The 14,828-nt window shown below is 46.5% G+C and overlaps 1 protein-coding gene across 2 annotated transcripts in view; it reads right to left on the reverse strand.

Annotated features, from left to right (window-relative positions):
- The window catches only part of LOC124722942 (hyaluronidase B-like), a 199,776-nt gene that overhangs the window by 42,758 nt on the left and 142,190 nt on the right, over positions 1-14,828 (reverse strand). The gene's annotated exons all lie outside the window — the stretch shown is intronic.

A 14,828-nucleotide genomic window follows, 5' to 3' on the forward strand; every position in this document is an offset into this window, starting at 1 on the left:
AGTAGCTATTAGACATCGTGAGAGAGAAGAATGGGGCGCTCCGCAGAACTCATGGACTTCGAACGTTGTCAGGTGACTAGGTGTCACTTGTGACATACATCTGCACGCGAGATTTTCACACTCCTAAACATCCCTAGATCCACTGTTTCCGATATGATAGTGAAGTAGAAACGTGAAGGATCACGTAAAACACAAAAGCGCACAGGCCAACCTCGTCTGTTAACTGACAGAGACCGCCGACAGTTGAAGAGGGTCGCAATGTGTAATAGGCAGACATCTATCCAGACCATCACACAAGAATTCCAAACTGCATCAGGATCCACTGCAAGTACTATGACAGATAGGCGGGAGGTGAGAAACTTGGATTTCATGGTCGAGCGGCTGCTCATAAGCCACACATCACGCCGTGAAATGCCATTCGACGACTCGCTTGATGTAAGGAGCGTAAACATTGGACGACTGAACAGTGGAAAAACGTTGTGTGGAGTGAAGAATCACGTTACACAATGCGGCTATCCGATGGCAGGGTGTGGGTATTGCGCATACCTGGTGAACGCCATCTGCTAGCGTGTGTAGTGCCAACAGTGAAATTAGGAGGCGGTTGTGTTATGGTGTGGTTGTGTTTTTTATGTAGGGGGCATGCACCCCTTGTTGTTATGCGTGGCACTATCACAGTACAGGCCTACATTGATGTTTTAAGCACCTTCTTGCTCCCCACTGTTGAAGAGCAGTTCGTGGATGGCGGTTGCATCTTTCAACACGATCGAACACCCGTTTATAATGCACGGCCTGTGGGGGAGTGGTTACACGACAATAACATTCCTGTAATGGACTGGCCTGCACAGAGTCTTGACCTGAATCCTATAGAACACCTTTGGGATGTTTTGGAACGCCAACTTCGTGCCAGGCCTCACCGACCGAAATCGATACCTGTCCTCAGGGCAGCACTCCGTGAAGAATGGGCTGCCTTTCCCCAAGAAACCTTCCAGCACCTGACTGAACGTGTACCTGCGATAATGGAAGCTGTCATCAAGACTAAGGGTGGACCAACACCATACTGAATTCCACTACCGATGGAGGGCGCCACTAACTTGTAAGTCATTTTCACACAGGTGTCCGGATACTTTTGATCACATAGTGTAGGTTCCATCCCTATCACATCTCTCTCCATCAAGAACTGCATGGAAATGATTATGAGAATCGTGTTAACTTCTGTACATTGGCATTAAGCTAGGATACTCCAGATATATCATGTATGTTCTTTAGTAGCGAATCAACATTTACCAATGAGGGCCAGGTAAACCGCCGAAACATGCACTACTGGTCTGCTGACAATCCCCTTTGGCTTTGTCAGGTGTAACTTCAGCGTCCATGGAGTGCAAACATGTGGTGTTGGATAGTAAATCATCACCTCATAGGCCCATTCTTCATAGACGGAACACTGAACGCACACAAGCATCGCAGCCTCCTAACAGACCATCTTCCACAGATGCTAGAAGACGTTCCTCTGCACATTGGGTGGAACCTGCAGTACCAACATGATGACTGTCCAGCCCACAGTGCACGAAGTATTGCAGCACGTCTTCACGAATTCTTTCCAACTCGATGGATTGGACCCAGAGGTCCTGTACCTTGGCCGGCCCGTTCCCCGGGTTTGACGCCTATAGACTTTTTTCTGTGGGGATAGCTGAAAAACGCTGTCTTTGAGGAGGTACCAAACACCCGATGATATGCAACTACGTATTACTGCAAGCCTGCTAGGACATCTCCGCTGCAATGCAAGCACGTGTGCAACAGTTGTTCCATACCAGACTGGAAGCGTGTATTGTCGCTGCCGGTAGTTATTCTGAACACAACCTGTGATGGTCAGTTGCCTCGTTACTGATCAGAATCCACATAACTAGTGTATGCACTTGTGTTGATGAGTACCGCAGGTATTGTACATGTCTCGGTGTGGGAACTTCTCAAAATACGATATCTCGTAAACGACTCCCATTAGAATCCAGCAACGAACACCACTCTCATTCTGATTTAATCTACTTTTAGTTTGTTAACGTCAGTAGCATTATTCCATTTAAAAGGGTGTATGTTTGCACAAAAATTCTACTTTCTAAGTATTATTAAAATCTGTTCATTGGCTAACGATACGAGCCCTTGACTACCAACACATTCTCTGGAAACCGCATATCAGTAGGACTTTCATTTTCCGCAGTATCTGCTGGGCAAGATGTAGTTGTTTCACCCTGTATTCAGAGTAGGTGAAAATTCCACTTACCCCTTATATGGAGTGCTAAGTGATTTAATTGGAATTAGCACAAGTACTTATTTACGTATTAAGTTCTCTATATCGGTCTCTTCCACATCACACTGTAAAACATTTCCATACGGCTTCACGTTCTTGTTGACAAATCTTTGAACATGTCCGGTGTTATTGTGGGAAATGTGTCCACTATAGTAATGTGCAGTTCTTCGTTTGTAGCATAATGAAGTGAAGATACATAAGCCTTAATGACTCCCCTTAACGTGGTGTGGCTACGACTTCTTAGTGTCCATTTCAAGGGACTGGTGCTTCTAATGAAGCACAACCTATCCAGTGTCCTGGAAAGTGTTCATTTAGGAACAGGAACTCGCGTAGTGCACGAGCGTAGTGAGGAGTCGCTCCATTTCGCTGCAGCGAAATGCCGTCTTTGAAGCCCCTTTCCTTAAGCTGAGGTACTAACCATGTTTGTAACATGTGTAAATAATTTGTACCATTCACAGTCCCTTCAAAAAAGTGCAGTCCAAGCAGGCGTTGTGATGTCATCACTGCCCATGTCATTACGAGAGACGGGTTCGTTTCTAACTCGTTTTTGTAATAAGGATTCCCTTTGGCCCAAACGACAATGTTTATAGCACGTGCGCTGCGATAAATGGCGCATTAGTCTGGAAACATAATCTTGGTACGGTGCATTACATTTTGAAGTTGATTTAACAAAGCACTGCATGCTAAAACGCGCTCATTCCGGCTGTATCCGATAACTCGTTTACGAACTCCGGTTGAAAAGGTCTGATCTTAAGATCTATTCACATGTGCTCTCGCATTTTTGTCCTCGGTATACCGAGTTGCGAAGCACGTATGCGTGTCAACTTCTTAGGAGATTGTTCAATCGAAGCAAAGACTCTGGCACATTATTTCTTCTAGTGTCTTCTTCTTTCCACTCCGCGGCTTTTCTTTAACACTACCAAAAGTAAATGCACGTCTTTCCTAATCTAGAAGTGTTGCCTTTCGAGGTGGAGGCTTGTTAAATCTTTCGTGGAATGCTGCCATATCTGTCTCATTGCTTAAGCTGTGTGTTGTTCGTGCACCAACACACTTGCCACTAAGAGCTCCTCAACAGTGTAATTATGATCGTTCACACATTCCATGGCTACAAATTAAAACTCAACTGTGAAAACACATAAATCTCAATTCCAACAGCTGATTACAACGACTGATAAGAAATAATATAGCTACCAGCATGCATAATAACATTTGATACAAAACAGGGGTTACAGGGCTAAGGAGACTTATCGCCGAACCTGTAGTGTACCCGGTTGCGAAAAACTTGTTAAAGCTATGTGCAGACGAAGTCCAATTGTTTTAAGGAAGGAAAGGAAATTAGGGTTTAACGCCTCGTTGACAACGCGGTCATTACCAACCGAGCACCATCTCCGGTTGTTTCAACGGTTGGTAAGGAAATCTGCCTGCCCTTTCAAGGCAACCATCCCGGAATTTGCATGGAGTAATTTACGGATGCGGCTGGTCCCGGCGGAGGTTCGAGTCCTCCCTCGGGCATGGGTGTGTGTTTTTGTCCTTAGGATAATTTAGGTTAAGTAGTGTGTAAGCTTAGGGACTGATGACCTCAGCAGTTAAGTCCCATAAGATGTCACACACATTTGAACATTTTTTGATTTAGGGAAATCGCGAAAAACTTAGATCTCGATGGCCGGACGAGGATTTGAACCGTCGACCTCCCGAATGCGAGTCCAGGTGTTGTTAGAGATCAGACCTGATCAAAAATTGAAGGATGAAGAGTACGGTATGTGACTAAGCTTAAAAACAGGAAGAGTGAACTATTGCTCTGATGGAATTAAATTTTTCTGGAGACTTATTCTATCTCATCTTTATCTTCCAGTATCGGAGAGCCTCGGCAGTACTGACGATTTGAGAAGGGAAAAACCAAGATTGGCTGAGGCGTTAATTAAAGTTTGTGTTTGGGAAGGCGTTGGACTAGGGTAATCCATGGAGGCATGGTAGCCATTATGGCAGGGTAGTGTAGTGGACAGCACATATGTTAGTAACGAGGAAACCCGTGTTCAAGTCCTGGTCTTCACACAAATTTTAATTCATTACTTCAGCTTCTACTCTTATCGAAGAAAGGGTGAAGTTCTACCAATATTTTGTTTTTAGCCAAGTGGTGACTTTCTGCCTGTCAGGTGTTACAAATAGGCACGTAGATCAGTTTTTTTCTCGGATCCTCCTGTTGTTCGAGAACTCCTCAGCCACAAGCGTTTGGGTTGCTGTTTCGTTTCCAGTGAATGTATAATTACAGCAAATATTTTCATTGACATCGTTGATCTGTGCGCAATCTCCCAATTAAAAGAAGGAGAAGCCAAATGAAGTTTTCAGCTGTAAGGAGTGCCACCACACTAGGTGTTGAGTGATAAGCAGTATAAAAATGTTTTAAATGTGAGTGAATTCCTAAAGGACCAAACTGCTGAAGTCATCGGTCCCTAGACTTGCACACTACTTAAAGTAACCTATGATAATGACAACACACACACCCATGCCCGAGGGAGGATTCGAACCTCCGGCGGAAGGGTCCGCGCAATCCGTGTCATGGCGCCTCAAACCAAGCGGCCACTCGGCGCGGCAATAAGCAGATTCTTGACGACTGTTTCTCAGGACTGGTCGAGATTAGTCCACTAGTCCTCCTTATACACTGTGGTCAGAAACGTAATAGGATAGCGGTATGCAAGTAAGTATACAGATGGCGGTAGTATCGCGAACACAAAATATAAAAGGGCAGTGCATTAGCGGAGCTGCCATTTGTACTCACGCGAAAAGGTCGCCGAAGTGGTTATGGTCGCATGTTGGGAATTAACAGACATTGAAAGGGAAATGGTAGTTGGATCTAGAAGCTTGAGACATTCCATTCCGGAAATCGTTAGGAAATTCAACATACCGAGGTCAACAGTGTCAAGAGTGCGCCGAGAGTAACAAATTTCAGGCATTACCTCTCACTACGGACAATCCTGTGGCCGAAAGTCTTCACTTGGCGACTGAGTGCAGTGGTGTATGCGTAGAGTTCTCAGCGCTAAGAGACAAGCAACTCTGCGTGAAATAACTACAGAAATCAACGTGAGATGAATGACGAACGATCTGACAGAACAGTGCTGCGAAATTTGGCGTAAATGGGCTATTGCAACAGACGACCGATGAGAGTCCTTTGCTAACAGCAAGACATCGCCTGCAGTGCCTCTCATGGGTTCGTGACCATATCGGTTGGACCCTAGACGACTGGAAAACTGTGGTCCTGTCAGGTAAGTCCCGACTTCAGCGCTAAGAACAGATGGTAGGGTTTGAATGTGCAGACCCATGGGCAGCTATAGAGGAAGTATGGCTCAATATTTCTGAAGAGGACCTCCAACGACTTGTTGAGTCCATGCCATGTCGGGTTGCTGCACTACGCCGGGAAAAAGCAGGCCCGACATGATATTAGGAGGTACCCCATGACATTTGTCACCTCACCCAGTAGCTGGCAAAACAGCGAGGAGAGTCAGTATGATTCCACACGTACCCGCTGTTTATACACTACTGACCATTAAAATTGCTACACTAAGAAGAAATGCAGATGATAAACGGGTATTCATTGGACAAATATATTACACTAGAACTGACGTTTGATTACATTTTCACGCAATTTGGGTGCATAGATCCTGAGAAATCAGTACACAGAACAATCACCTCTGGCCGTAATAACGGCCTTGATACGCATGGGCATTGAGTCAAAGAGAGCTTGGATGGCGTGTACAGGTACAGCTGCCCATGCAGCTTCAACACTATACCACAGTTCATCAAGAGTAGTGACTGGCGTATTGTGACGAACCAGTTGCTCGGCCACAGTTGACCGGACGTTTTCAATTGGTGAGAGAACCGTAGAATGTGCAGGCTAGGGCAGCAGTCGAACATTCTCTGTATCCAGAAAGGCCCGTACAGGACCTGCAACATGCGGTCGTGCATTATCCTGCTGAAATGTAGGGTTTCGCAGGGATCGAATGAAGGGTAGAGCCACGGGTCGTGACACATCTGAAATGCGACGTCCACAGTTCAAAGTGCCGTCAGTGCGAACAAGAGGTGGCCGAGACGTGTAACCAGTGGTACCCCATACCATCACGCCGGGTGATACGGGAGTATGGCGATCACGAATACACGCTTCCAATATGCGTTCACCGCGATGTCGCCAAACACGGATGCGACCATCGTGATGCTGTAAACAGAGCCTGGATTCATCCGAAAAAATGACGTTTTGCCATTCGTGCACCCAGGTTCGTCGTCGAGTACACCATTGCAGGCGCTCCTGTCTGTGATGCAGCGTCAAGGGTCACCGCAGCCATGGTCTCCGAACTGATAGTCCATGCTGATGCAAACGTCGTCGAACTGTTCGTGCAGATGGTTGTTGTCTTGGAAACGTCCCCCATTTGTTGACTCAGGGATAGAGACGTGGCTGCACGATCCGTTACAGCCATGCGGATAAGATGCCTGTCATCTCGACTGCTAGTGATACGAGGCCGTTGGGATCCAGTACGGCGTTCCGTATTACCCTCGTGAACCCACCGATTCCATATTCTGCTAACAGTCATTGGATCTCGAACAACGCGACCAGCAATGTCGCGATACGATAAACCACAATCGCGATAGGTTACAAACCGATGTTTATCAAAGTCGGAAACGTGATGGTACGCACTTCTCCTCCTTACACGAAGCATCACAACAACGTTTCACCAGGCCACGCCGGTCAACTGCCGCTTGTGTATGAGAAATCGGGTGGAAACTCCCTTCATGTCAGCACGTTGTAGGTGTCGCCACCGGCGCCAACCTTGTGTGAATGCTCTGAAAAGCTAATCATTTGCACATCACAGCATCTTCTTCGTGTCGGTTAAATTTCGCGTCTGTAGCATGTCATCTTCGTGGTGTAGCAATTTTAATGGCCAGTAGTGTAGAAATACTGGCAGGTACCGTTTTTCGAAAAGATCTGACACATTCCTCGTCATCTATGCCAGTCATGTCATGCTGAAATATGACTTGTAGAGTTACTTGAATGATGGACGGTATCCTGGCCATTCAAGGTTCACTGATTTAGCGGTAATTATTCAGAATGCAGTGGACAACGGCCTTGCTGCAGTGGTAACACCGGTTCCTACTAGATGACAAAAATTAAGCACTGTCGAGCTTGGCTACCACTTTGATGACGTACAGGTCTGTCGAGCGGTGATGGCCAACAGGGTGCACGCAGCCCTTGTGGGGCTAATTGAAGAGCTACTTAATCGAGAAGCACACATACCAGTGTATGCAGGGTGGTCCATTGATAGTGACCGGGCCAAATGTCTCACGAAATAAGCATCAAACGAAAAAACTACAAAAAACGAAATTGTCTAGCTTGAAGGGGGAAACCAGATGGCGCTATGGTTGGCCCGATAAATGGCGGGGCCATAGGTCAAACGGATATCAACTGCGTTTTTAAAAAAAATAGGAACCCCCATTTTTTATTACATATTCGTGTAGTACGTAAAGAAATATGAATGTTTTAGTTGGACTACTTTTTTCGCTTTGTGATAGATGGCGCTGTAATAGTCACAAACGTATAAGTACGTGGTATCACGTAACATTCCGCCAGTGCGGACGGTATTTGCTTCGTGATACATTACCCGTGTTAAAATGGGCCGTTTACCAACTGTCGAAAAGGTCGATATCGTGTTGATGTATGGCTATTGTGATCAAAATGCCCAACGGGCGTGTGCTATGTATGCTGCTCGGTATCCTGGACGACATCATCCAAGTGTCCGGACCGTTCGCCGGATAGTTACGTTATTAAAGGAAACAGGAAGTTTTCAGCCACATACGAAACGTCAACCACGACCTTCAACAAATGATGATGCCCAAGTAGATGTTTTAGCAGCTGTCGCGGCTAATCCGCTCATCAGTAGCCGACAAATTGCCCGAAAATCGGGAATCTCAAAAACGTCGGTGTTGAGAATGCTACATCAATATCGATTGCACCCATACCATACTTCTATGCACCAGGAATTGCATGGCGACGACTTTGAACGTCGTGTACAGTTCTGCCAGTGGGTAAAAGAGAAATTACGGGACGATGACATATTTTTTGCACGCGTTCTATTTAGCGACGAAGCGTCATTCACCAACAGCGGTAACGTAAACCGGCATAATACGCACTATTGGGCAACGGAAAATCCACGATGGCTGCGACAAGTGGAACATCAGCGACCTTGGCGGGTTAATGTATGGTGCGGCATTATGGGAGGAAGGATAATTGGCTCCCATTTTATCGATGGCAATCTAAATGGTGCAATGTATGCTGATTTCCTACGTAATGTTCAACCGATGTTACTACAAGATGTTTCACTGCACGACAGAATGGCGATGTACTTCCAAAATGATGGATGTCCGGCACATAGCACGAGTGCGGTTGAAGCGGTATGGAATAGCGTGTTTCATGTCAGGGGGATTGGTCGTCGAAGCACCATACTATGGCCCACACGATCACCGGATCTGACGTCCCCGGATTTCTTTCTGTGGGGAAAGTTGAAGCATATTTGCTATCGTGATCCACCGACAACGCCTGACAACATGCGTCAGTGCATTGTCCATGTATGTGCGAACATTACGGAAGGCGAACCATTCGCTGTTGAGAGGAATGTCGTTACACTTATTGCCAAATGCATTGAGGTTGATGAACAACATTTTGAACATTTATTGCATTAATGTGGTATTTAGAGGTAATCACGCTGTAACAGCAAGCGTTCTCAGAAATGATAAGTTCACAAAGGTACGTGTATCACATTGGAACAACCGAAACAAAATGTTCAAACGTACCTACGTTCTGTATTTTAATTTAGAAAACCTACCTGTTACCAACTGTTCGTCTAAAATTGTGAGCCATATGTTTGTGACTATTACACCGCCATCTATCACAAAGCGATAAAAGTGGTCCAACTAAAACATTCATATTTGTTTACTTACTACACGAATATGTAATAAAATATGGGGGCTCATATTTAAAAAAAAAACGCAGTTGATATCCGTTTGACCTATGGCAGCGCCATCTAGTGGGCCAACCATAGCGCCATTTGGTTTCCCCCTTCAAGCTAGACAAGTTTCGTTCTCTGTAGTTTTTTTCGTTTGACGCTTATTTCGTGAGACATTTGGCCCGGTTACGATCGATAGACCTCCCTGTATAGTGACGCCTGCCAGCAGAGGACCACATGGCGCTCGGTTTGGTGCTGCCTTCCAAGGCATGTTCGGACTGAGTTTAGTATATTAAGAGTGCAACGACTATGTTGGGGTCGTGATTGCATGCCATATTCAATAGTGGTCCAAACCATCACACTTGACATTCCTTCACTTGGCCACTTAACGACGCAGGCTATCAGAGTGCAATAATCGCGGCAGTGTCTAATCTGCACGCGGCTGTGCATATAGAACAGACTTTCTGGCAGATTTAAAATGTGTGCCAGGCCGAGACTGGAACTCAGGACCTTTTCAAAAAAATGGCTCTGAGCACTATGGGACTTAACATCTGAGGTTATCAGTCCCCTAGAACTTAGAACTACTTAAACCTAACTAACCTAAGGACATCACACACATCCATGCCCGAGGCAAGATTCGAACCTGTGACCGTAGCGGTCGCGTGGTTCCAGACTGAAGCGCCTAGAACCACTCGGCCACATCGGCCGGCTGGGAACTTTTCCTTTCGCGGGCATGTGCGCTACCGACTGAACACGGGTAGTTCAAACATAGAGCACTTGCCTGCCAAAGGCAAAGGACGCCAATTCGAGTCTCAGTCCGGCACACAGTTTTAATCCGCCAGTAAGTTTCATATTAGTTCACACTCCATTGCAGAGTGAAATTTTCATGCTGCATATAGGTTTGAAATGGTACTTGCAAAATAAAACAAAAACTATATTTTGTCATACAGCCCGCCGGTGACGGCGTTCACGTGACGAATAGAAGTCTGCAACTGTAGTGTTTTCTGGTCAATAGAAGTCAGTGCAATACCATGCATGCCACAAGCCCAACCTGCACCAGTTGCCGTCGAGCAGTGGACGTAGAATAAACCACAGAATGATGTCTGTTACCATGATCCGGCTTCTAGCGAATACCATGCACTTTGAACGATGCAGTCAAGATGGGACACATTCTGCACTGTGTTCACTTTCCGTGGCACACTATTCGCAAGTCTTTGCTTAAAGCTCGTTTTTATCCACTGGTCCTACACAAAAATCACTGTCGTAGCAATATGCTGTGTATGACCTAAGAGACACCACCAACCTTTTCCCCCCTGACCGATCATTCTCTTCCGATCGAACTCACGCACATGCTGACGTTACACCGTTTGTTATCGACGAGGAATATTGGCACTCATTTTCGTATTTACACATCATTTGATGGCTCTGGAATGCCTGAACTTGATGTAACTATAACCTTCGTTGTCATACTAGAGAAGATGCCACTGGGATAACTCGTATACCATCTCTCTGCAATCTCATTTAATTATTGCAGATAGCAGGCCGATGTGGCCGAACGGTTCTAGGCGCGTCAGTCTGCAACCGCGCGACCGCTACGGTCGCAGGTTCGAATCCTGCCTCAGGCATGGATGTGTGTGATGTCCTTAGTTTAGTTAGGTTTAAGTAGTTCTAAGTTCTAGGGAACTGATGACCATAGATGTTAAGTCCCATAGCGCTCAGAGCCATTTGAACCTTTTTTGATGGTGTGTACAGGTACAACTGCCCATGCAGCTTCAACACGATACCACAGTTCATCACGAGTAGTGACTGACGTATTGTGACGAGCCAGTTGCCCGGCCACCATTGACCAGACGTTTTCAGTTGGTGAGAGATCTGGAGAATGTGCAGGCCAGGGCAGCAATCGAACATTTTCTGTATCCAGAAAGGCCCGTACAGGACCTGCAACATGCGGTCGTGCATTATCCTGCTGAAATGTAGGGTTTCGCAGGGATCGAATGAAGGGTAGAGCCACGGGTCGTGACACATCTGAAATGCGACGTCCACTGTTCAAAGTGCCGTCAGTGCGAACAAGAGGTGGCCGAGTCGTGTAACCAGTGGTACCCCATACCATCACGCCGGGTGATACGGCAGTATGCCGATCACGAATACACGCTTCCAATATGCGTTCACCGCGATGTCGCCAAACACGGATGCGACCATAATGATGCTGTAAACAGAACCTGGATTCATCCGAAAAAATGACGTTTTGCCATTCGTGCACCCAAGTTCGTCGTTGAGTACACCATCGCAGGCGCTCTTGTCTGTGATGCAGCGTCAAGGGTCACCGCAGCCATGGTCTCCGAGCTGATAGTTCATGCAGTTGCAAACGTCTTCGAACTGTTCGTCCAGATGGTTGTTGTCTTGGAAACGTCCCCCATCTGTTGACTCAGGGATCGAGACGTGGCTGCACGATCCGTTACAGCCATGCCGATAAGATGCCTGTCATCTCGACTGCTAGTCTTACGAGGCGGTTGGGATCCAGCACGACGTTGTTCCGTATTACCCTCGTGAACCCACCGATTCCATATTCTGCCAACAGTCATTGGATCTCGACCAACGCGAACAGCAATGTCGCGATACGATAAACCGCAATCGTGATAGGCTAACATCCGACCTTTCTCAAAGTCGGAAACGTGATGGTAAGCATTTCTCCTCCTTACAGTAGGCATCACAACAACGTTTCACCAGGCAACGCCGGTCAACTGCTGTTTGTGTATGACAAATCGGTCGGAAACTCTCCTAATGTCAGCATGTTGTAGGTGTCGCCACCGGCGCCAACCTTGTGTGAATGCTTGAAAAGCTAATCATTTGCATATCACAGCATCTTCTTCCTGTCGGTGAAATTTCACGTCTGTAGCACGTCATCTTCGTGGTGTAGCAATTTTAATGGCCAGTAGTGTATGTGCCACGTGTTCGTGCGATCAATTTAACTCGTTCCTCGTTCGGCTCTCCTCCCTTCATCCAGTGTAATCTGTCTCCCCTGACAAGGTTCTACACGCATTATTTGTTCACAGCGTCCTGGACGAGGGTTCCCTAGTTCCGGAGTGGACAGAAATCGGTCGACTTGGGCATGATAATGTTTTGTGTCTGCCCGCTAGCAACAATGGCGATCTAACCCTACAGTGCATGTGCGTGTGTGTTACGAAGTGTTTGATGTGCCGTGCAATGTCAAGTTATTAAGCACATGTGTAGTGCCAGCACTGTGTGACGAAAGCCCGGGTTGTTCCCTCACACCGCTTTTCACTCCTTAGCTACCCGTGTGCTGGGAGTCAGTGGGAGGAGCTTGCTTCCTACGATCCGCCCTCTTCTTCCAACCGACCCCCCCTCCCCCTCCCCCCACCAACCCATTCGGTCAGCACATTGTGAACATAACATATGGTGTATCAAAAAGAATCATTCGATTTAAAAAAGTGATCACTATTAAGATATTTGCGAATGTGCGTGAACAACTTACTGTTGGAAAGAGCAAACTCTCGAGTTTTACACGGTTCATGCTAGGTAGCAGCTGTGTGCTCCCACTTCAGTTCGAGTAAGAATGGTGTCGGGACAGCAGAAAGCGTATTGTGTTACACGTTTTACCAGTGCGGGTCAGCAATAACTGTTCACCGTGACTTTCGTACTAGGTATGGTGTGCATCCTCCTACAGCACACAGCACTAGACGATGGCACGAACAATTCCGAGAACCAGATTGTCTGTGTAAAGGCAAATCGCCGGACCGTCCCCGAGTGTCTGACACAGACGTCGAACGCATCCGCCATAGTTTCGCGAGGAGTCTGCAGAAATCCGTTCGCCGAGCAGCTAGACAACTCAACATGCTCCCGATGTCCGTCTGGCGTGTGTTGCCAGGATGGGGCACCACCACACTGGCATCTGGAAGTGCGGGAATTTTTAAATCAAAGGATTACTGAACGATGCATCTGTCGCACTAGACCAAATGATTCAGCCTCACATTACTGGCCTCCAAGGTCACGGGACCTGACTGTATGTGATTATTTCTTGTGCGGGTTTATAAAAAAAAATAAAAAAAATTGGTTCAAATGGCTCTGAGCACTATGGGACTTAACATCTCAGGTCATCAGTCCCCTAGAACTTAGAACTACTTAAACCTAACTAACCTAAGGACATCACACACATCCATGCCCGAGGCAGGATTCGAACCTGCGACCTTAGCAACCGCGTTGTTCGGGAGTGAAGCGCCTAGAGCCACTCGGCCACAGCGGCCGGCTGGGGTTTATAAAAGGCTCTGTTTATGTGCCTCCGTTACCAACAACAATGAATGAACTGACACATCGCAAACAGCAGCTGTGGAAGCTGTAACTCAAGACATGCTCACTGCAGTGTTGGAACAATTTGAATACCACATTGACATATGCCATGCATCTCATCTATGAAAAGGTATGAAAAGAATCATATTGAGTTTCCAGTTCACCAAAAAACAAAATTCACTGTATACAGAGTGTTACAAAAAGGTACGGCCAAACTTTCAGGAAACATTCCTCACACACAAAGAAAGAAAATATGTTATGTGGACATGTGTCCAGAAACGCTTACTTTCCATGTTAGAGTTCATTATATTACTTCTCTTCAAATCACATTAATCATGGAATGGAAACACACAGCAAAGAACGTACCAGCGTGACTTCAAACACTTTGTTACAGGAAATGTTCAAAATGTCCTCTGTTAGCGAGGATACATGCATCCACCCTCCGTCGCATGGTATCCCTGATGCGCTGATGGAGCCCTGGTGAATGGCGTGTTGTATCACAGCCGTCCACAATACGAGCACGAAGAGTCTCTACATTTGGTACCGGGGTTACGTAGACAAGAGCTTTCAACTGCCCCCATAAATGAAAGTCAAGAGGGTTGAGGTCAGGAGAGCGTGGAGGCCATGGAATTGGTCCGCCTCTACCAATGCATCGGTCACCGAATCTGTTGTTGAGAAGCGTATGAACACTCCGACTGAAATGTGCAGGAGTTCCATCGTGCATGAACCACATGCTGTGTCGTACTTGTAAAGGCACATGTTCTAGGAGCACAGGTAGAGTATCCCGTATGAAATCATGATAACGTGCTCCATTGAGCGTAGGTGGAAGAACATGTGGCCCCATCAAGACATCACCAACAATGCCTGCCCAAAGGTTCACAGAAAATCTGTGTTGATGACGTGATTGCACAATTGGGTGCGGATTCTCGTCAGCCCACACATATTGATTGTGAAAATTTACAATTAGATAACGTTGGAATGAAGCCTCATACCTAAAGAGAACATTTGCACTGAAATGAGGATTGACACATTGTTGGATGAACCATTCGCAAAAGTGTACCCGTGAAGGCCAATCAGCTGCTGATAGTGCCTGCACACGCTATACATGGTACGGAAACAACTGGTTCTCCCGAGCACTCTCCATACAGTGACGTGGTCAACGGTACCTTGTACAGCAGCAACTTCTCTGACGCTGACATTAGGGTTATCGTCAACTGCACGAAGAATTGCCTCGT

Source organism: Schistocerca piceifrons, chromosome X (assembly GCF_021461385.2).
Source record: "Schistocerca piceifrons isolate TAMUIC-IGC-003096 chromosome X, iqSchPice1.1, whole genome shotgun sequence".
NCBI classification, from domain to species: domain Eukaryota; kingdom Metazoa; phylum Arthropoda; class Insecta; order Orthoptera; family Acrididae; genus Schistocerca; species Schistocerca piceifrons.